We start from the raw sequence: 22,429 nt of genomic DNA, 5'->3' as shown, positions 1-22,429 counted from the left end.
CAGATTTCTCACCCATAGAAACTGCATGATGATAAATGTTTGTTGTTAGATAACTAATACAGATTTGATGTGGATATTATGTCTCTTTAGCTTCTTTTAAACTTGAACAGTTTCTTGAACATTTTTATTACGTGATTTGTCTTGAAACAAAATAAATGTTTTGAAGTAACCAAGCTAGTTTCCTTATTAAATGCCTGCCTTATCATCTGTCTATTTATCCAATTGTTGCTAGCAGTAACTCTTTCCTATATTCTTGTGTTTTCTAGAAACTAAAAGTTATATCAAAGCCTTCATTAGAACAAAATTTAACATTGTTGGTGAGAACACATCAAAGATGATGCTGTGTACTTCACATTGTTTTACACCAAGAGCCACAGGCTATCAGGTTGTTCCACTATAAGTGATGCTGATTTTAATGCTTTGTTTAAAGTGGTGACCACCACTTCTCTAATGTAAAAGCCCTTCTCTCCCCCTTTGCAATTAACAAGTAATTTCCTAACACAACTTTAAATTCCGTGAACAGTCTTTGTTCAGTAACATAGGAAGAATGACAAGTCTGATCACCAATGAGGCAGTCAAACGGCTTGTCAAAAAGCCCTTATCAATATGTTAAAATGTCTCTGATTATTTTTTCACATGAGGATTATGAAATATACTTTCCTGTTGAAGAATAATAAGTTCTCCTATAATACGTGAAAGTAAATAAGAGTAAAGCTTTGGCAATCTAAAATTCTAAACTACTTTGAGAATTTGAGCTCCTTTGACAGCTTGCTGCCATTTATTCTACTAGGTTGGTCCAAAGGTTGCACCAATTACTTTTGCTCCAACCTAATATATATAGATGTTAAATATTCACATATTAAAATTTTTCAGTATAAGAGAAAAATGAGTAGTCATTACTGACTTTTCCAATAATTCAGAGATACATCTTCCAAGTGATGAAAAGTAGTTGTCCACAGTCTCAAAGCCTGACATTACTATCATTTTAAAAGTTCTAATTATCATAAATAAAAAGTTTCTCAGGTACCAGAGAAAACCTGTGCTTCTTCAGGTATCCAACTGTCAGAATAGATGCAATCTAGTTGTCTGGTTAGGTGTGATAATATAATCCTAAACTTTCTGAATTGTTCCAGGACTTAGAAAGAAATTCAACCTTCAAAGAAATAGAATTTATCTATGACAGAGCCAGTTCCTTGTTCTATAAGATGGCATTTTTCCACTTAGAAAGTAAAGGGCAGTGAAAGACATAGCAATATATTTTTTCTTTTTAACACAATTAACTCATTTTCAGAATCATCATGATGTATCTTTTTATGTTAAAATGAGGTCTTCAATTTTAGTTCCCTAGAAATAGTAGTTACTGGAATTCAGTGATAAAATGCATCCACACTCATGAGTTAATAAGCCCAGTTTGGAATTTAGTGAATCATTATGTCTAGAAATTAAGAGTATCAAAAATATAATATTATCTTTTCCACATTGAAGGATCCTCAGAGAAGACAATTATACATTTCATAGAACAATTTCAGTGTCCCAAAGTCCTTGTGCATAACCAAGTTATTACTGATATTTAGCTATGATTTATGTTTATGAAATCTAGATATTATTTTCAGTTTAATTATCTTCATGAATAAAAATTAGCCAAAAATACTGCAGAAATAAATAATACTCTTTCAAACCTTTTTCTTAATTTTAATTTATTCGTATGACAATCTTGTCAGTTGGTGGGTATATATGAAAATGGCTGTATACAATCAAGAAATTGAATATTTAGGGCAATCATCTGAATACTGAGATAATAAACAAACATACAATTGTGTTGTTTTTCTTTGTCTTGAATACTTTGGGAAATTTTGCTTTGTTGATGTACCCTTAATGTTTATAAGCAAGTTAAAATAATTCATCAGTTATCACTGGGAAAACTAATTATTTCTTTTAGTGTTAATGGACTGTACAATATAGCCTGTCTCTCAGCACCACTGTTGTGGTGGTTTATTTTTTCCTCAGGGGAAACTAAACTAAACTTGTTGCTGAAAGTTTGTTCAATTAATGTCTTCTCACAGGCAATAACAAGAGTAAAATTATTTCACATCTTGTCTATTGTGCTATATTTTAGTAAGATACAAGTTACTTCCCAAATAATTCAATCTCTCCCTTCTTGATGATCAACAGGTGACAAACACGTGAAGAGAAGAGCCCTCCTCCTTTCTCCTTTGTTCTCTACCTGGGAATGAGAACTCTGGCTCTCATGGTTCCAGCTCTCTGTAAAGAAACCCTTTCCCCAGACATAGAAGACACCTGTGGACAGGGTCCATTCCTCCTAAGAGGCAACCCCTGTTTTCCAAATGATAAGTCCTAGGAGTTCATCCAGCAGATATAAACATTTAATGGGCCTTATTAATAGCTTTTGTCCATTTTTGAAGGCATAAACACAGTACTTAAGAAAACTCTACTCAAATTGAGTTTTTATTATCAACTTAGTCCTCACCAGCACTTCCTCAATCCCCTGGAGGACTAGCTACATTTAAATGAAAGATTCTTGGCTCCCAGAGGGAGTAGCTAAACAAATTTTCTCTATTGCCATATATTTTATTAGAACATATTCTTAAAAATGTATGCACAGCATGGGATCTGGAGCGGTTATATTGGTTTATAGTAGGAAACTGTTAGCTTCTTTTGTTGGAGTTTTTAAGAGCTACATTTAGAGTAGTGTGCTGTGGGACTCTCCTCATATTCAGCCTAAATTGTTCTATCTTATCCACAGTGATATTGTTAAATGTACTACCACAGTCTAACCCACAGTGGCTATCACATTTTCTCCACCTAATAATCTAGTAAAGCCATCTGAGAAAGAGATGATAAGATAGAGAATTCAGGATGGCCCCTTACCCTAATAGCTTTTACAAAGCAACTCCTTGCTATACTATTCTAGTACTGTATACATGAATTGCCATCAAGTTCACTGTCTTGTAAACCCACCTGCTTCTCCTTTCTTCTCTGATTTCGCATCTTTACTTCCCCACAGCATCAACTGCTGAGAAATCACAGACAAAGGCCAGACTTGGGAACTTCCATCTGGAGATTTTAGGGATGGGACGGTTTTGAGCCTTGATGACTGACCCTCTCTGCCCTTGTCTCCAGTTCCCTCCACACCCCAAACCTTCCCATGCATTCCTGCTAGATTAATTTTAAAAATGTGCAGCTAAATTCTGACACCTGCTCAAATACCTTTTATAACTTTCTGTCGTCTACCAAATTAAGTTTAGATTACTTCTTATGGTATTTCCAGGGGAAATATGGGAGCTAGAATTTGGGGAGCTGAGGGTGAGGTGTCAGGCAGCTGTTGTAGGCACAGGAGATTGGCGGGAACAGACCACGGACTCTCTAAAGGCATCACCAACTAAATTTTCCCATCTCTGTACTGTTTCTCAGGGTGTGTCTTTGCCTACAATGCTCTTGTCCCTGTCTGTGAACGTGTAATATTAAATTTTGTCTCTATTTTTCTGTCCATTGGAACACATACTGTACTTTTTCCTCAGAGGACTGATTTTTATTCTTATATTATGGTCTTTTTGGTCTTGCATCAAAGATCAGATAACAGGAGAAAGAGGAAAGAGCTTGATAGAATCTGAAAACAGCAAAAATCATGCAGATGTGACTCAGTGATTTCTAAAATCTAAAAATACTTAGCTGGTCTGTATTAATTTGCCTAATTAATTTCTAGCCCATACAGAAAATGTACATGTATATTCCACTCACAATTAGTTTTAACTATTTCCAACTTCAATAACTAACATTATGGCTACAGTGACCTATTCTTACAAACCAGAGTAAGTCAGTATTTCTGGTAGTTTGGAGTACAGATAAAAAGCTGAAAACCACTAACATGGGGGAAAGTTACGTTGATTATACAGATTAAGGCCCCAATAATTTGAAAAAACTATTTTTTATCCAAATTATAACGCTACTCAAATTATAATTCCAAACATTGAACACTGATATGATTTGGGTATTGTCCCTCCAAATCTCATGTTAAATGTGATCCTCATTAGTGGAGGTAGGGCCTGATGGGAGGTGTTTGAGTCACGGGGGTGAATCCCTCATGAATACCTTGTTGATCTCCCCATGGTAATGAGTGAGTTCTTGCCCTGTTAACTCACATGCCAGCTGGTTGTTCAAAGGAGCCTGGCACCTCCTCCTCTCTCTCTTGCTGCCTCTCTTGCCATGTCACACACCTGCTCCCCCTTCACCTTCTACCATTAGTAAAAGCTTTCTGAGGCCTCACCAGAAGCCAAGAAGATGCTGGCAGTATGCTCATACAGCCCGTAGAACCATGAGCCAAATAAATCTCTTTTCTTCATAAATTACCCAGTCTCAAGTATTCCTCTATAGTAATGCAAAATGGACTAATACAAACACCTTGATTTTTACAAGTTTGTTAGACATTAATCCACTAATTCTTATGCCATGCCTATATCCACAAAAGAAACAATCAACAATATAAAAACATAAATAAAACCGGATGAAAAAAATTTAAAATAACAAAATTTCCAAAAGAAAATGCATACTGTGCTTCCAATACTAAGTTACTCTAGTTGAACATTATATCTAAGGCTAAATTCATCTCAGACAATAATGGAAATGTGGTTTGCAATGTCTGACTAACTAAAGTATTCACATTCATCAAGAGGCAGGATAAATGCTGTCCAAGCACCAAGACCTATAAGGAATTTATCATATGGATATACAAATCCTTGATAATAGGCCAAGAGTGGTCACCCTCGCCTATAGTCCTAGAACTTTGGGAGGCCAAAGCGGAGAATCACTTGAGCCCAGGAGTTCAAGACCAGCCTAGGCAACATGGCAAAAGCTCATCTCCACAAAATGTACAAAAATTAGCTGGGCATGGTGGCGCACACCTGTAGTCCCAGCTACTCATTAGGCTGAGGCAGAAGATTTGCTTGAGCCCAGTAGTTCGAGGCTTCAGTGAGCTAAGATTGCACCATTGCACTCTAGCCCAGGTGACAGAGCAAGATCATGTCTTAAAAAAAAAAAAAGAGAGAGAGAGAAAAAAAAATTCTGGATAATATTACCAACAATTTATCTGAAGACAATTCTTATACCAATTAGGGATGGATATTTTAAATCATTTCAACATTTCTATGGAATACTACCATAGTTTAGGTATTTTAGACATTGATGCCCTCTTTCAAGACAGAATTTAGAAAACCTAAAAAATGCATAGCTAACACTGGGCTTTAGCCTGTCTCTCTCAAACATCAAAATATTTCAAGAAACTTTCAACAATTTATAGATAAATTCATGGATGAATTCTCTGACATGTGTCATAAGTGTCAGGAGTTGATGATGTTGAGTAGAGAGGTACACTCAAATGTTATATACTAGATACCAAGACAGAAGAAATGCTCTTCTACTGAGAAAACTTGGAAGCCCCGTGGTTCATGTTACAATTGGCTCCTAAGTTTGAAATGGCTAGTCTAAGGTTATCCCTCTGTATTTCAAAGTAATTCCACTGTTATTAGTTTCACCCTATATGCCATAGAGAAGCAATGGATATAATTTATTGGTTAATGAGTCCCATTAAATTTTTTCCCCAAAAGCATGGATCTATCCATGCTTCTTATTATGTTAGACTTTTTATTAAAGTCTAGCATATTGTTTATCTGCCCTCTTTTTATCTTGTTTTAATTTGAAAGGGTGGTCCTCAAACTTTTTGGTCCCGGGACCCTTTTACATTCCTAACAGTTTGTTTATATGTGTTATATCTATCTATATTTACCATGTTAAATAGTGACTGGAAAGTTTTAAAACATAAAAGTATCCAAGCATACATATTATTATCTGTCTTAGCCTCTAAAAAACTCCACTGTAACCTTGTGAGACAATGAAAATGAAAAGGAAAATAATACCTTAGCATTATGAAAATAGTTTTGACCTCATGAATTCCCACTAAATAGTGTCAGGAATGCCCATGAATCTCCATATCATATTTTGAGAACCACAGTTTAGAGGAACCACCACTAACAAAGGAAAAATCAGCTGTATGCAAAACAAACAGAAAAAAAAAGGGCTACACTCCAGGCATGCACATACATCTTAAAGTTGTCCCCTGGGCAGGGTGCACTGCCCTGATGCACCACACAAGGGAAACACAGGGGGATGACCACATTGGACTGACTCATAATTATTAGCCCCCTAAGTCTTTTCTAAATTTCATAGAGCTAGGCATTCTCATCTAGCTTAGATTATCTCCAGAACTGAACAGGAGAAACTCTGGTGGGACACAGAACGTTATCAATCCATCTGGTAATCACTGATTTCATTATGACCCATGGTACGTGTGTATGCCTTAAAGCAGAGGGGTATTTACAAAAATTGCACAAGACAATCTGTGTGGCTGACAGAAAAAAAATTGCTAATTCTATGTTTCTCTTACCTTTTTTTCTTCATTTAGCACCATTTGTTCAATAGCTCCCTATTTCCCCAATTCCTAGGCCCTATAAACCACAGTTCATTCTCTGTTTTATGAGTTCTACTTTTTTTAGGTTCTACACATAAGTAGGATTATGCAGTATTTATCTTTCTGTGCCTGGCTTTATTTCACTTAGCACAATGTCCTCAAGGCTCATCCATGTTGCAAATGGCAGTATTTTCTCTTTTTAAGGCTAATAATATTTCATTGTGTGTGTATACACACATAAAAATACACACACCATATACACACACATATAAATGACATATATATACATATGACATACATATGTCATATGTGTGTGTATATATATGTATATATATATATTCTTTTTTCATTCATCTTGTGGATGGACACAGATTAATTCCATGTCCTGTCTATTGTGAATATACTGTAGTAAATATGGAGTGCAGATATCTCTTCACCATACTGATTTGATTTCCTTTGGATATGTATTCAGAAATGGGATTACTTGATCATGTGGTAGTTCTATTTTTAATTTTTTGAGGAAGCTCCATACTGTTTTGCATAATGACTGTAACAATTTACATTCCCATCAACAGTGCATAAAGATTCCCTGAAGATCAACTGACCATATGCATGGGTTTATTTCTGGGGTCTCAATTCTATTTAATATCTTATCTTTTCATAAATCTTATTTTGTATACATATTAGTTCAGACATTTAAGTATTTAACATATATAAATACCTAATGCTAAATGATGAATTAATGGGTGCAGGAAATCAACATGGCACATGGATACATATGTAACAACAAACCTGCACATTGTGCACATGTACCCTAAAACCTAAAGTATAATACAAAAAAAAAAAAAAAAGCAAACCACAGGTTTTCCATTACAAAGCCAAAAATCAGTCTTGCTTTCCTCCAGGATCATTCCCAGACATTGCCATTTTCCACTGCCTAAGAATAACCAGATTAGCTCCTGCTCTGAAGCCATAGCAAGTGTATGTGTGAAGGTGTGGGGTGTGGTCCTAGGCTCATAGGAAACAGCAGGAAAAAAAAGGCACAGAATCAGATTAGTAGGAGATGTGCCTCTGCTTCTGTAGGTTGGACATTTTCGGGACACAGGTCCTACCACGCAATAGGTGCTCAAGAGGCACACTGTAGATTGAGGTTATGTTGTCTTTCATTCTAATGTTTTTTATTATTACACCTACCCTATCCCCTGGTCTCACAGAACTAAGAATCCTTAAAACTGAGAAAAAGAAGTTGATGGTGGCAGCATAAGAAAACAGAGTTTGAAAAATTTTAATATTAAATAACATGGAAGGATATAATATTAAATTATCAGCAACAGTAAAGCTGCATAGTTATCACTAAAATAATTAGGTTAAAAGTTGCATATAAACAGGAAAATAGTTGCATGTAACAGTTGTACATAAATAGTAAAATCCTTAAATAGCTATCAGTAGGTATCTGACATTAGATATTTTTGGAAGGTGACTTTGCAATGATTTGTCTTTTCAGTTTCTATAATTTTTATAAAATATATTCTTTATTAATTTATAAGTTGAACATTGAATAATTTTTAAAATCTTTTTTAGAAAAGCTATTTGAAACCCACATAAAGATGTCATCTGTGCCTCAATTGTCATGATGATGAAGCTTTTCATTCTCAATGATTATGAATTTATCATTGACTTCAGCTCTCCTCAAGTTATGACTTTTTCCTGATATATCAAGGTCTTTAGCTACAATGTTACTCTAGTGTGATTCACTCTCTAATTCTCTGTCTTCAGCATAGACCCTCAGCTTCATGAAAATTCCAGATCTGTCCCTATGTGCCCCTGAGGCTGTGTGGCTTCTTTCCCTGGTTTGTATTCTGGCTCTTTCACCAACATTCCATTCCTTCTAGAGGGTCACTTACTCCCCTAGACTCTATTTCCTTTCCCTAACTCCCCCAAACATTATCTCCATTTATTTTATCAAACCCAGCTTCAACTAACTCTGTAGAGATCAAACTAATTAGCATGGATGGCAGCAGGACACAATGAGCCAGGTGAGATCAGGATAAGACATACAGACAGGTTCTTGGACCAAAATAGTGAGATATGCAGAAACATGGACATAATGAAGTTTGCTGACTGCTATAGTTTGGATGTTTGTCCCCTCTAAGACTTGTGTTGAAATTTGATCCCCAATGTTGGAGATGGGGCCTAATGGGAGGTGTTTGGGTTATGGGAGTGAATCCCTCATGAATAGACTAATGCCCTGGGCAGGATGGGAAAGGGGTGAGTGAGTTTTCTATTAGTTCCTGTGAAAGCTGGTTGCTAAAAAAGAAAGAGAAAAAAAAAAAGCCTGACACCTCCCCTCTCTTTCTTGCTTCCTCTCTCACCATGTGATCTCTATACACGCCTGCTCCCCTTCACCTTCCACCATGAGGGGAAGCAGCCTGAAGCCCTCATCAGATATAGATGCTGGTATCATGCTTCTTGTACAGCCTGGAGAACCATGAGTCAAATAAACCTCTTTTCTTTAAAATTTACCCAGCCTCTGGTATTCTTTTACAACAATATTAAACAGACTAAGGCAGTGACAAAGCCAGTACTGAAGAGAGAATATGTGTGTGCTGTGGTTCTCAGAAAGCAAACATCTAGGGATTAAATAGGAGAGATCAAACACATTGTATAGTGTAGTATAGTGTAGTATAATCAGATTGTTGTGAAATTTATACAAAAAATATCTATTTAAAGTAGTCAGCCATGTATTTTGAGATGTCAGAGCTATCTAACAAGGGCTATAAAGAAGAAACACTACTTGTAAAAGAAAGAAAATATCTCTTTTCTGACATGTTTGATTTTTTTTTTGTAATCAAACAGAGTATCTCTTGTCTATATTAGGGGGCTTCGAATTTAAGTAGAAACCGTTTAGTGCTAGAAAGACTAATTAACTAGATGTTAGAATTCTGAAGAGTCAGAAAGCGTGAAGACTCTCTGGATGAACTGTCATTAGTGAGACAATATATCCTTAATGTAGGCTAAATAAATTCTAAAACAATATTCTAGAAGAGACTCCAATCTTCTTGCACTGGTTTGACTTCCTATCCAATACAAAAGCTAATTTTGATGTGTTTCTATACGATAACAAAATCTGATGTAGGTTAATTCTATATGTCCCGTATAGAATTCTTCATATTTTCAGATGGCCCAATCCTTGCTACTACATTCTGGCACACTGTCTTCCACCTGTTGAGATAGGTGTCCAAAAGGACTTAAAATATGAATTGGACACATTTAACACAGTAGAATATACCAGTTTAAATGAAAAAAAAAGTGATCACTTGTTGTTTATGCATAAGTCTTACCTTTAAGAAGCAATTGACTACATTTATACATATGAATGTATTGATTTATTGTGAATGAGAGAAGGAAAGAAAAGAGAAGAAAAGGAAAAAATGAAATTAATATCATTTAGAATAATATTCATTAACTGAAAACAAGTCAATAACTTCTTGCTGTTTAGTATTTAACTACTTCTCATGCTCATTTATTGGTTGGTCCTACAGTCTTTTGTCACATTTTTATCCAGACAAGATTGAAACATAAATTAAAAATAACAATAACACATATGTTTATTGCAGCACTGTTCACAATAGCAAAGACTTGAAACCAACCCAAATGCTCATCAATGATAGACTGGATAAAGAAAATGTGGCATATACACACCATGGAATACTATGCAGCCGTAAAAAAGGATGAGTTCATGTCCTTTGCAGGGATGTGGATGAAGCTGGAAACCATCATTCTCAGAAAACTAACACAGGAACAGAAAATCAAACACTGCATGTTCTCATTCATAAGTGGGAGTTAAAAATGAGAACACATGGACACAGGGAGGGGAACTTCACACACCAGGGCCTGTCGGGGGAGGTGGGCGCTAGGGGAGGGATAGCATTAGGAGAAATACCTAATGTGGTTGATGGGTGCAGCAAACCACCATGGCACATGTATACCATTGTAACAAACCTGCACGTTCTGCACATGTATCGCAGAACTTGAAGTATAATTTAAAAAAAATAAAAATAAGAACAAAATCTGTCATTCCTTTGGGCCCTACTGCCCCAAACACCAAGACCTAATTTCAAGAAGCAATGCTAAGTATACAGAGTTCAACGCACATAAAACCAACCTAAAGTCAAAATTTGTAAGAATTTAGAATTCTGTGGAATTAAAATTCTTAAATTTTAATATTTCTTTTCTTGCTTTCTTGGCTGTGCTCCTGTTAGATTTATTTATGTATTTAATTTCTTTAAAAAATAAAACAAGCAAATCCATCCTGCAAGGCAACTTTGATTTCTCTTTGTTTGCACAACAAACTAGAGCACTTAACGTAGTTTTTCCCAAACATGAAATACAATATTTACCCATTGGACCCCTTCCAGCCACCAGGGAAAACAGTATTTATTCAATTGCTTGAAAAGTACTGAATAATTTTAAACACTCTATATGTATTTATAAAATAACTAAAATTGTGCTGCTTAATTGGAATTCTGGGCTTTAGCATAAATATTCTATCACTTATTATATACGCACAAATAATAAAATTACATCATTATTAGAGCTCAAAGAAAAAATCCTCTCTCCTCTGTTTTGAAATTACTTTTAAAAACCTCAGATTTAACTATGGATGGATGATTACACACACACACATACACACACACACACACACACACACAGACGTGCCAAAATTATATGCTAGGAACTTTTCCATGAATTGAAATGTTTATAGAAACGCACTTCCAAGGAATGTTTTTCATTATATTTGTAATGATTTTTTCACATATTCACCAATTGACATTACTTTTTTTATTCTATAAAAAATTTTAAAATATTTGTTCTATTATTCTTCCTCTGACATTACCCATTTACAGGAAACTGGCCTGATAAATTAACAGAATGAGGATTTTTGGATTGGACCTGGTTTTAAATCCAAACCCAGGCTCAGGGAGAGGCTAGTATAATGAATCAATGCATTAAGTCTCTTAGCCAAGGACTTAGTCTTTTCTTGGATGAAACAGGGCTTATCTGTGTGAGATTCATTACCGATGCTGGGAAATTGCTAATTTTCATGACTCTAGTTACTGCCTCAGTAAAATGGAAATGCCTTGGTAAAATCATATTGGTAAATAAATTATGATTAACTTTCTTAAGGGAGCTGTCAAAATTAGGTGAGATAATAATGTGTGTAAGGAGGCAGGTGCCAGCTTATTCTGTTTGAGTTTTGGATTTCCCTTGCTCTCCGTCACTGCTTTGAAGACACTCATACTGGGTTTGGTAAAGGGAGTGTTCACAACAAAGCCCCTAGTTGTGCTGTGAAGCATTGTGCTCACGCTGCCTCTAAGGGCTTCCCTTTCCAGGGGCTGCTTTCCCTGCACCCTAGAAAGAGTCAGAATATCAGGATTTTCAGATTCATAGACACCCATGCTGCCCAACAGCCAGATTCTAAGCTGTCCATTAAGAGTTCGCCTTGGTCAAATCATATTGATAAATAAATTATGATTAACTTTATTCCAAGCCAAAACCAAAAACAAACAAACAAAAAAGGACCTATAATGCTAATTCCGCCTTTTTCGTGCTTTTTTTCAACTGACAAACTGACGTACTGGCCTCTTCTCAGGACAGATAAAATGTACACACTAAGATGCTTTCTTTGTCTAAATTGCCCTAGTATTTATTTTGTGCCTCAGCAGTATTTTTTCATTCCCACTTCTGATTCTCTATCAGATTTCTCTCCAACTATGAGGAAGTGGGTTTCTATATCAAGCAGAGAAATCTATGTTGCTAGGATCCCAGAAGACCACCCTTCTTAATTTTTCCCTATAACTCATGGATTCTTTCTGAATTTGTTCGTTACAGAATAGTTTTCCTTATGGAAAAGAACTCACTCCCAGATGCACTAATCCTTTGTGTACAAAACATTTTACAAGCATGGAACTGTTATTAGGCTCAATCTGGATGATACAGAAATAAAATAAGCCTTACTACAGGAACTATTTATAAGGTTCAAAGCTACAACAGGCTAGAGGAATATTAAACTGCTTTGTCACACTGTTTTAGATTTTTGAAATTCCAGAGTTTCAAGAAAGAATTCTCATGGAGATAGTGAGGAAAAGCTGTCTACAGTCCTTAAAGAGACTCATCCCTCTTAACCCAGGCTCAGGGAGAGGCCAGCACAATGAATCAATTTATTAAGTCCCTTAGCCGAGGACTTAGTCTTTTCTTGGACTAAACAGGACTTATCTGTGAGAGATTCATTACTGACTCAAGTGGAAGATTTTACCACAAATATAACCAACTGTCTTATTAATTATTTGCAAGAAGTAGGAAAAACTTACACATATGGAGGTGAAAGTACCAATATGAAATGTGCAGATGAATAATTTTTTAAAAATTAGCCTATAATTATGCAAATATCTGAGATCACATTGTCTTTCTTTTTTTTAATAAAAAATGGATCAACATGGAGACATTTGTGCAAATGCTAGATGACAACATAAAATTAATGGCCACTTTTAGATTTACCTGCCCCTTGTGTCATCGTTAATGAGAATGAATCTGCTACCACAAAATGGTCTGTGAGCAAACCAACTTGAAAATGGGGTGAGAAAGTGCCTTTTAATTTATTCTTCCCAATATTTCCTTTCAAATTAAAACTATACCAGCTTTGTCAAGCTCAATTCTAATGCAAGTTTCGCAATCTTCTAGAAAAGCTCTATTAAAGCTCAAAGCTTAAGAGCTCAATAGGTCTGTCTGTCATTGAGTCTTAAAAAACAAACAAAAAAAATTAAGTTCTAACAGCCCCCAAATTGTTTTAATATGCACCTTCTCTTTCCCATCTCTTTTTGTAAATGATAGAAGAAAAATCTGGGGAAAGGGAAATCATTATTTTAATTTCCCAGAATTGTGATCTCTACAAACTGAGATCACAATTTTTTGTATTTTGTGACAATATTTTGTATTTTATATAATACAAAATATTTGACAATATTTTGTATTTTATATAATTTGTGCCCAAAAAGTGGCATCTTCATTTGTTCAGGCTGAAGTGTACAAAAGATACTTTGTATATGTCCAAACAGTTCAATTCCTTAAAAGATCACAGAGCATAGCCTAAGCAAGAACAGGTCCCACTTATAGACTACAACCTGTACTTGAGGAGCTCAAAGGCAGGAGGTTAAAAAAGAACCAGAAATGCAGTGTCCGAATGTCTGCAGAAGACACTGATCCTGAGTTGTAAGTCATTTCATATTTGTTTTAGAAATCATGGTGTCTGCTTATGTACAGGTGGTGGGTTTCCAAACAACTGAAAGCCCCTTCACTGAGCCTATGTAATTCTAAGACACTGTCACTTGTTTAAAGTGATAGCTCTTAAGCTATTACTGAGCATTGTTTTGAGAATATATTCTAGAGGGGTGAGAGGAAGGGAAAATACTACTGAGGTTTGGGAGGAGGGAACTGAGAGAGAAAAATATAGTGAATAGGAAACCCAGGTACTCCAAGAACAAAATCAACCTATGGCTGAAATCTCCAGGCTAAGTAAATGCCAATTTAATGAGAAGGACAACAATGTGCAGGGACTAATATTTGGGTATCCAGAATTTGTTGAGGCAGTAGAGGGTGGAGTTTAAGAGTATCAGTTCTATAGACACTGGCTCTACCCTGAATACCTGTGTAGTTTTCTTTATCTGTTTGGCCTTAGTATTCTTATCTGTAAAATGGAAATGATGTTATAATAGTACTTACTTTACGAATTTTTGTTGAGAATAAGTTAATACATCTACAGCATTTTGAACATGGCTTGGCACACACTCAATAAATTTTTACTAACATATTATTTTGTTTATTTCTAATTATGGTCCTTGATAGTGGGGGGGTTTACTACGTTTTTTACTGTGCCTAAATGTAAAGAATCTTGCCTATGATTATATTAGGTTGGTGCAAATGTAATTGAAGTTTCGGCATTGTTGAAATTTGCCATTTGATATTGGAATACATTCTTAAATAAATGTGGTTATGTTATACATCATTTTACGCTTTTTTGCTAATGACTTATTACTTTATGTCTTTTTGCTAATAGCTTATTACTTTATGCTTTTGTGCTAATGGCTTATTACTTGCTGTTTATTTTATGCTTATTTTAGACTATGGAAATGATGTTAGACAAAAAGCAAATTCAAAAGATTTTTCTTATTTGAGTTTGAAGTGGTTCCCAAAGCAGCAGAGACAACTTGAAACGTCAACAACACATTTGGCCCAGAAACTGCTAATGAATGTACAGTGCAGTGGTGTTTCAAGAAGTTTTGCAAAGGAGAGGAGAACCTTGAAGATGAAGAACATAGTGGCTAGCCATCGGAAGTTGACAAGGACCAGTTGACAGCAATCATCTAAGCTGATCCTCTTACAACTACACAAGAACTTGCCAAAAAACTCAACAGTCATTTGTCATTTGGAGCAAATTGGAAAGGTGAAAAAGATCAATAACTGGGTGCCTCATGAGCTGAGAGAAAAAAAAAATCGTCATTTTGAAGTGTCGTCTTCTCTTATTCTGTGCAACAACAACGAAGCATTTCTCGAATTGGTTCGTGACATGAAATGAATAGTGGATTTTTTCCAGCAACCAGTGATGATCAGCTCAGTGGCTGGACAAAGAAAAAGCTCCAAAGCACTTCCCAAAGCAAACTTGCACCAAAAAAAGTCATGGTCACTTGGTGGTGGTCTGCTGCCAGTCTGATCCACTGCAGCTTTCTGAATCCTGGCATAACCATTACATCTGAGAAGTACACTTAGCAAATCGATGAGATGCACTGAAAACTGCAATGCCTGCAGCTGGCATTGGTCAACAAAAAGGGCCCGATTCTTCTCCATGCAACGCCTGCCCAAGCATCGCACAACCAATGTTTCAAAAGTTGAATGAATTGGGCTAAGAAGTTTTGCCATGTCTGCCGTATTCACCTGACCTCTTGTCAACTGACTACCATTTCTTTAAGCATCTCGACAACTTTTTGCAGAGAAAATGCTTCCACAACCAGCAGGACGCAGAAAATGCTTTCCCAAGAGTTTGTCAAATCCCTAAGCATGGATTTTTATGCTACAGGAATAAACAAGCTTATTTCTCATTGGCAAAAATGTGTTGATTGTAATGGTTCCTATTTTGATAAATAAAGATGTGTTTGAGCCTAGTTATAATGATTTAAAATTCATAGTCAAAACTGCAATTACTCTTGCACCAACCTATCATATACCTATAAATGGTGAAACCAGGATTTAAACACAGGCACTCTTCATATTAATAAGTCATACAAATACTTAAAATATTTGAAATATATTTTGTACTTTCATCTTATGTCCTAGATAAGTGGTTCTCCAAGAATGATCTCCAGACTAGCTGCATGAGCATCAGCTGAGAACTTAAAAATGCACATTTTCTGGCCGCATTCCAAATCTATCATTAAAAATGGATATTACAAGGGCATCTCTGTGCAGTTACTTTCTCTTTCCTTAGAGGATATGACAACTTAGGCAAGATCTTCACAGAATATCCTATAGGAAAGGCAAAAACACTAGGACATATGTTTAGTCAACATTGTGGGCAATTTTACCTTGAAGATTTTGAACAAAACAAAGGTGATATTCTAGGATAGTAAAATTTCAGACTTGCCGAGGCACAGCGATCATTTGATTAGCAATTTTCCAGCTGATGTGAGGCAGCTCTCCTCACTGATCTAGGCCCAGTTCTCTCATCAGTAGAATGAATAAACTTTCACACTCCTCACAACTTTGTATTCTACTCAACAAACTCTAATTCTCTCCCTGACTACACTTTTACAAATATGATAAAATACAATTAAAATATCAAAATAAAGTGCCTGTTGGATTAAGTTATTTAAAAAATGAAACCAGATTTTTAAATTGGATCAAAGAAGGAAAAGCTTGTAAGGGCTTTAGAAATTTTATTTCTAAAAGATTGAAAATAAAGGTATATAGTTAGAATATAGACAAAAGTTTATATAATATTGAATTAATAACCTAAGTAAGTTGCCTTTGTGGAAAGGAACAATGAAAATATTACTAAACTACCCTCACTTGAGTTTACTGTAGTAGGGAGCTGCCATTAGAAAACAAACTATGAACTAGAGTCTAGGTAAGGTGTAATACTCAGGCTAGAGATTCAGAAAACTGAGTTTTAGTCTAAGCTCTGTTTTTTACTGGGTATGAGCTTATTTTGGCCTCTTTGAGACTTAGTTGCTTCAGCTATAAAATGTGCAGAGAAATTAAATGACATCACATCTTAGATTTTTCTAAATCTAAAATCATTTAATCCTTGTTGATTCATCAGACCACAGAGGTGATGATGCATCATTATGTAGATCCCGTCCAGTGGCAGGTGAGGCAGAAACCACAAAATGAGAAAAATGTAAAGCAATTAAACAGAAGTTTCAGAAAAGTTTGGTTGAAATATGGCCCATAGGCAGAAGTCAAGGGGTGATCTCAACATAAAATTGTCTTCCTAGTCAAGGCCATTCTGATATCAAATGAAAGTATAAAGTTTCAATAACAAAGTCATACTTTTTTTAAGGGAAGATCACTTACATTCATAATATGTATATATAAATAGGTAGCATATTTATTTAACAATATGTTGGATATATATATATATATATATAAGCATTATTGTTTTAGAGAATAAGGGAAAAGCACATGTGGACTTGGGGCTCACTCCCTAGTAATGGAGATAAAGAATAAGGAAGCTTTACACAGCACTAAAATCTGGCAGGATTTTTAGAATGGAAATTATGGAATAAGGAGGGATCATCAAAGCAGCTCTATGACTTGCCAAGGGCCCACCCATCATCTTGATCCTTTGTATACGGATGCTACAAGGCCCCCATAGAGCGACATCAGTTTTGGACTTTGGTTATAAACCACCTCCCAGTAATGAGGGCTTCCTGGCAAAGATTTACCCTTCTGGTTAAAAGGGGCCAAACCGTATAATAAGTACTTTTAAAATTGAACAACACCTTAAAGTTCTTTAACAGTTGGAAAGTCAGGTGGGAACCAAATTATCACCAAAAATCTTCAAAGTCTGTGAACTTTACAATTATTTGTATTGAAAATATAATGTAAAGCTCAGTGGTGAATACTATTATTGCCCCGATTCAACTCAAGGAAGGGAAATCAGACATTTATAAGAGTTTTGAGAGATATCAGATTCTATTTTCCACTATGGCAGGCATACTTGATGTGTCATCACATCTTAGATCACTCTGGAAATGCATCCATTCAAATGGAGGGGAGTCTCTTGAGATAATCTTTATTAAGAGGGGCCATGGAGCATCTAAGGAGATGAAAGAGTACCTGTGACTGGGACAAGAGAGGATGAGAGAATAAAGAAGGAGAAGATGGAGAGTGAGCAGTGTTGGGGCAGGCAGGGCTTGGAAGACAATGGTAAGAACTAGGTAGGCTTTCTCCTAGGAGTGATGGGAAGATATGGAAAGGTTTAATGCAAGAGGGATGACATGAGCACATCTGTCTTACCAAGTGGATAAAGAAAATATTTTCTGAGGGTGAACAGGATCTACTGTGTAGCTTAAATTCCAAAAAGCCCCTGCCGTCTCTCTGATTTGTCAGTGAAGCAAGTAATATAAATCAGCGTCCACCATTATCATTGTCTTCATCAGCTTCATAGTTTGGGGACAAAAGAAAACCTAGTTTCTACACGTAAACCCCAATGGTCACACAGCTACATACTAATGCTCCTCTGGGTATAAATACCAGTGTTAATAGCAGTAACAGAGAATATGCTCAGAGAAAAAGCAACACAAATTAACTCTGGCAGTTATTTGGCTCATTTTTCAGAATCTGTCTTAAAAACAACAGTAGTTTTTAGTAGCCAAAGATGACAGACAATGCTGGCAACTGGAAAAATCATGGTTTGACTTATAGCAATTATGCCATGCTTAGTAGCACTGCCCTTTGAATACCTTTTTTTTTTTTTTTTTTCTATGATCTGGATAGAAACATCTGTGTTTACATCAGGGAGTCTGAAATACAGGCACAAAAGAGAAATGACTAAATAGAATTAAAGAGCCAGAATCACAGTTTGATGTGGCATCTAATAGCAAAGAGGAGGCCAAACCACATGACTGGGAGTTACAAAATGGGTAAATACAATGGAATAAAAATAAAACCCAACTTTGACAATAAAGAAAAACTCTTGCTTGTTAGCAGTGCATTTATATGCCTGGTGTGTCCCCTTTTCTCCTCCTCCAAACTTACGTGTTTATTCAGAAAAATGAGGAGAAACAGTGGCACGGCAAGATAAGAAATGATAGAGAGCCACTCATTTTTTAGCCTGTGGCAGCTCCTGAAATTCCTCAGTTGGGAAGGCATTGGGATGTACAACAGAGACCCCTACCGAAAAGAACTCTGATAATTTGCATGATCCTTTGCTAGAGTTTTCATTTTTTTAATAACATCGCCATTGCTTTACCCCTTTAACTCATTTACAAAGTATAAAGTATAAGGTATCTATAACAGAAAAATGTAGATGCAAGTTTTATTTAGCAAACATCGCCCTCTTCACAGACTGCTTTAAAGCACTTAAAGTCAATATTTTTGTAATGTTAAGTAAGCCTTCCTATACATGCAGTGATGTTTCTGTTTTTGTTTTTTGAGACAGGGTCTCTCTCTGTTGCCCAGACTGGAAGGCAGTGGTGGGATTTGAGCTCACTGCAGCCTCAACCTACCAGGCCCAAGTGATCCTCCCACCTCAGCCTCCTGAGTAGCTGGGACCACAGGCACATGCCACTGCACCTGGTAATTTTTCTATTTTTCTATTTTTTGCAGAGACAGGGTTGCACCATGTTGACCAAGCTGGTTTCGAACTCCTGAGCTCAAACAATCTGCCCACTTAGGCCTCTCAAAGTGCTGGGATTACAGGCCTGAGCCACTATACCCAGCCGAAGTCAGAAAGAAAAAAGTGGATTGGCTTGACTATAAAAAAAAAAAAAAAAACTTTAAAGTTTTATATGATGTAAAAGAAAGATAAGAAAATTTTTTAAAGAGCAACAACAAACAGGGAGATAAAAGTAATTATGAAGTTACAGTAAAACAATTAATTTTGGTCTTCTGAGTTTTTTATAGTATCTACCATTGAGGTGATTATGCCATCTCTTAATAGCCTTGAAAAATAAATGGTACCAAGTATAGCTAACCTGGGGATGTGAAGAAGGAATTAATATTATTCACTCTTCTAGCTTTTGGAGCTCAGAAAAACACACTCCAAAGGAAGGCCTCAGAAGTCCTTTCTTTCGGACCTTCTCCTGCCTCCTATCTCTGGCTTCTCATTCTCCCCTGACGCAAGCCATAGAAACTAGAATTCCTCTTCCCCAAAGCAGGTCAGAGAGACAGACTCCTTTTTCCCCCAAAAGCCATCCATAAAGCCTAAAAATATTATTTTAACCTTCCCCTGCTTTTCTGTTTGACAGCTGTCATACAGAAATTAAGATTCTCATTCCAAAGGAGTCCAACCTCATACCTGGAAGGAAGAAATGCTACAACAGAGAGGCCAAGAAGAATCTGAACAGACAAGCCTTGCTAGTTTTCCTCACTTAGGCCACTATCATTAGAGCACACTCCTTTCATTCAAGCACAATTCTGTCGCTGCCCATTCTTCATTAAACCTAAGCATAAAAATGCAGTTTTCCCCTGTATCGTCAGGACTTCATTCAGAAGGCTCCTGTGTCATCTTTTTTTTTTTTTTTGAGACGGAGTCTCGCTCTGTCGCCCAGGCTGGAGTGCTGTGGCGCAATCCCAGCTCGCTGCAAGCTCTGCCTCCCAGGTTCATGCCATTCTCCTGCCTCAGCCTCTCCGAGTAGCTGGGACTACAGGCGCCCACCACCACGCCCGGCTAATTTTTTTGTATTTTTAGTAGAGACGGGGTTTCACCATGGTCTCGATCTCCTGACCTCGTGATCCGCCCGCCTCGGCCTCCCAAAGTGCTGGGATTACAAGCGTGAGCCACCGCGCCCGGCCCCTTAATCTTTAATTAAATAAATCTGTAATGCCTTTCTCTTGTTATCCTGTCTTTTTATATAAGTGTGTCATCCATGACCCTCACAATGGAGAGAAAAGGGATGGTACCCTTTCCACCCCTACATGGCTTCATGGATGTGTGACTTGTACCGAAGCATAGGACCTGCACTTACAAGGTTCCTACATTTGATTTAATGCTGTGCTGGGAAGGTCTTTAATTTTTTATCAATTTTTGAAAGAGGTCCTGATTTTCATTCTTCAATGAGTGCTGAAAATTATGTACTGGCTCTGTACTCACTGTTCTATAAAGTGCCTATCTACAAAGCAGTAAGTTTTGTGCCAAAGAAGAATACAAAGATATTTAAGACATAACCCTAGTTCTAAACAGCTTATAGTCTAGAAGTAGAAATAAGCTTAAGGTCAAATTATGAGAAAACAAAGCAGACAATAAAACACATGGCAGAGATGAAGTTCCAGAGGAGGGAAGAGGTGACTTCTCAGTGTAATGAGGTAAGTATACATGGAAAGGCAGCTTTTAGTTGGATCCAAAAAGCAGAGAAGGATTTGAACATTGACAGTGATGGAGGAGAGCGGCAGGCAGAGAGGGGCAGGCAGAGAGGGAGTGTGCTGTGAAAAAGCACAGGGAAAGCACGGGTACATGGAATTGTTTGGTTTGCAGGAAGTGAGAAGAATCCAGGCCGAAAAACCTTGCTGTTTTTGGCTATAGGAGGGCCTTGAATGTCCAACTAATGAGGCTGTAAATAATGCAACAGGAACTGTGAGCCATTGAAAAAGTTATAGAGAGAGAACCAGTTGGTCACAGTTGTAATTTAGGAAGATTAAAGCTGGCCTCAGGCAATGATGGTCATCCTGTCACCTCTCTGGACTCCCGGCCCAGTCCTACGTTCACAAACAATGTGAACTTGATGTTTTATGGAGTAGCCAGATGGAAAGTGACATCCAAGTCAGCAACCACCTCTTTTTTTATTCAGCCAGTTAAACTCTGCCAGCTCTATTCTGACCAAAAAAAATGTTCACTTACTTTGGAGAGCCAATTTTATTGTTTAAGATTTGAATTTGAACACACACACACAGAAACACATGCACGCACACAGAGTGAGACATCTCCATCTCCTGAAATAGTGCCACTAGAAAGAGTTCTTGTTAGAGTCATTTGAGATAGCATTGGCACTCAGTCCATTTTCTTGGAAAAACAAACTTATGGAAGCTAAAATCAACATCGTAAGTGTCCAACGCTTAGGTATGTGAGATGAATAATGGACTGTCTTCTATAGGTTAGCATTTCATTGATTACCAGTTGTGATCTTTATCAGAGCTGCACCAGAAGAAATCAATAGCTCTTGAACTGTAAGTTAAGGCTTAAAATGAATATTCATTCACTCTCTCTATCTTTCATCATACACACACATACACACAACATACATATAAACACATATATATCAACACATACGTATATATATCACCCAATATAGAAAGCACCTGAATAATTTAATTTCCTTGAAAACTATATTAAATTTCAAATAGGAATTTACATTTCTACCTCTTCTAAGTGTTTCTTCGTCCAACCACATTGAGAAAAAAAATCAACACCCTGCTGACAGTAATTTTTCAATATATTATTACTTGATATCAAGTTAGAATTGTATTACCCCTTTAGCATGACTATAAAAGGTCTTATATGGAAATAAAAATGTATAAAAGATGAAGCAGTAAGAAAATAAATTAACCACAAGAAATATCCAAGTAAGGAATATTAAAAATGGCATCTTAAGAAAATTCAGTAGATACCTATTAAGATGTATCACTAAAGCAAAATGTGAATTTGACTTTTAGCTTCATTTTAACAATTTATTCACT

General features: G+C 36.4%; 1 protein-coding gene across 2 annotated transcripts in view; it reads right to left on the bottom strand.

Moving 5' to 3' along the window:
* Positions 1–22,429, bottom strand: part of PRKG1 (protein kinase cGMP-dependent 1) — a 1,338,496-nt gene that overhangs the window by 475,138 nt on the left and 840,929 nt on the right. The gene's annotated exons all lie outside the window — the stretch shown is intronic.

Source organism: Hylobates moloch, unplaced genomic scaffold, assembly GCF_009828535.3.
Source record: "Hylobates moloch isolate HMO894 unplaced genomic scaffold, HMol_V3 SCAFFOLD_3, whole genome shotgun sequence".
NCBI lineage: Eukaryota > Metazoa > Chordata > Mammalia > Primates > Hylobatidae > Hylobates > Hylobates moloch.
The sequence above is the reverse complement of the archived record's forward strand: the minus strand, read 5'-3'. Positions and strand labels throughout refer to the sequence as shown.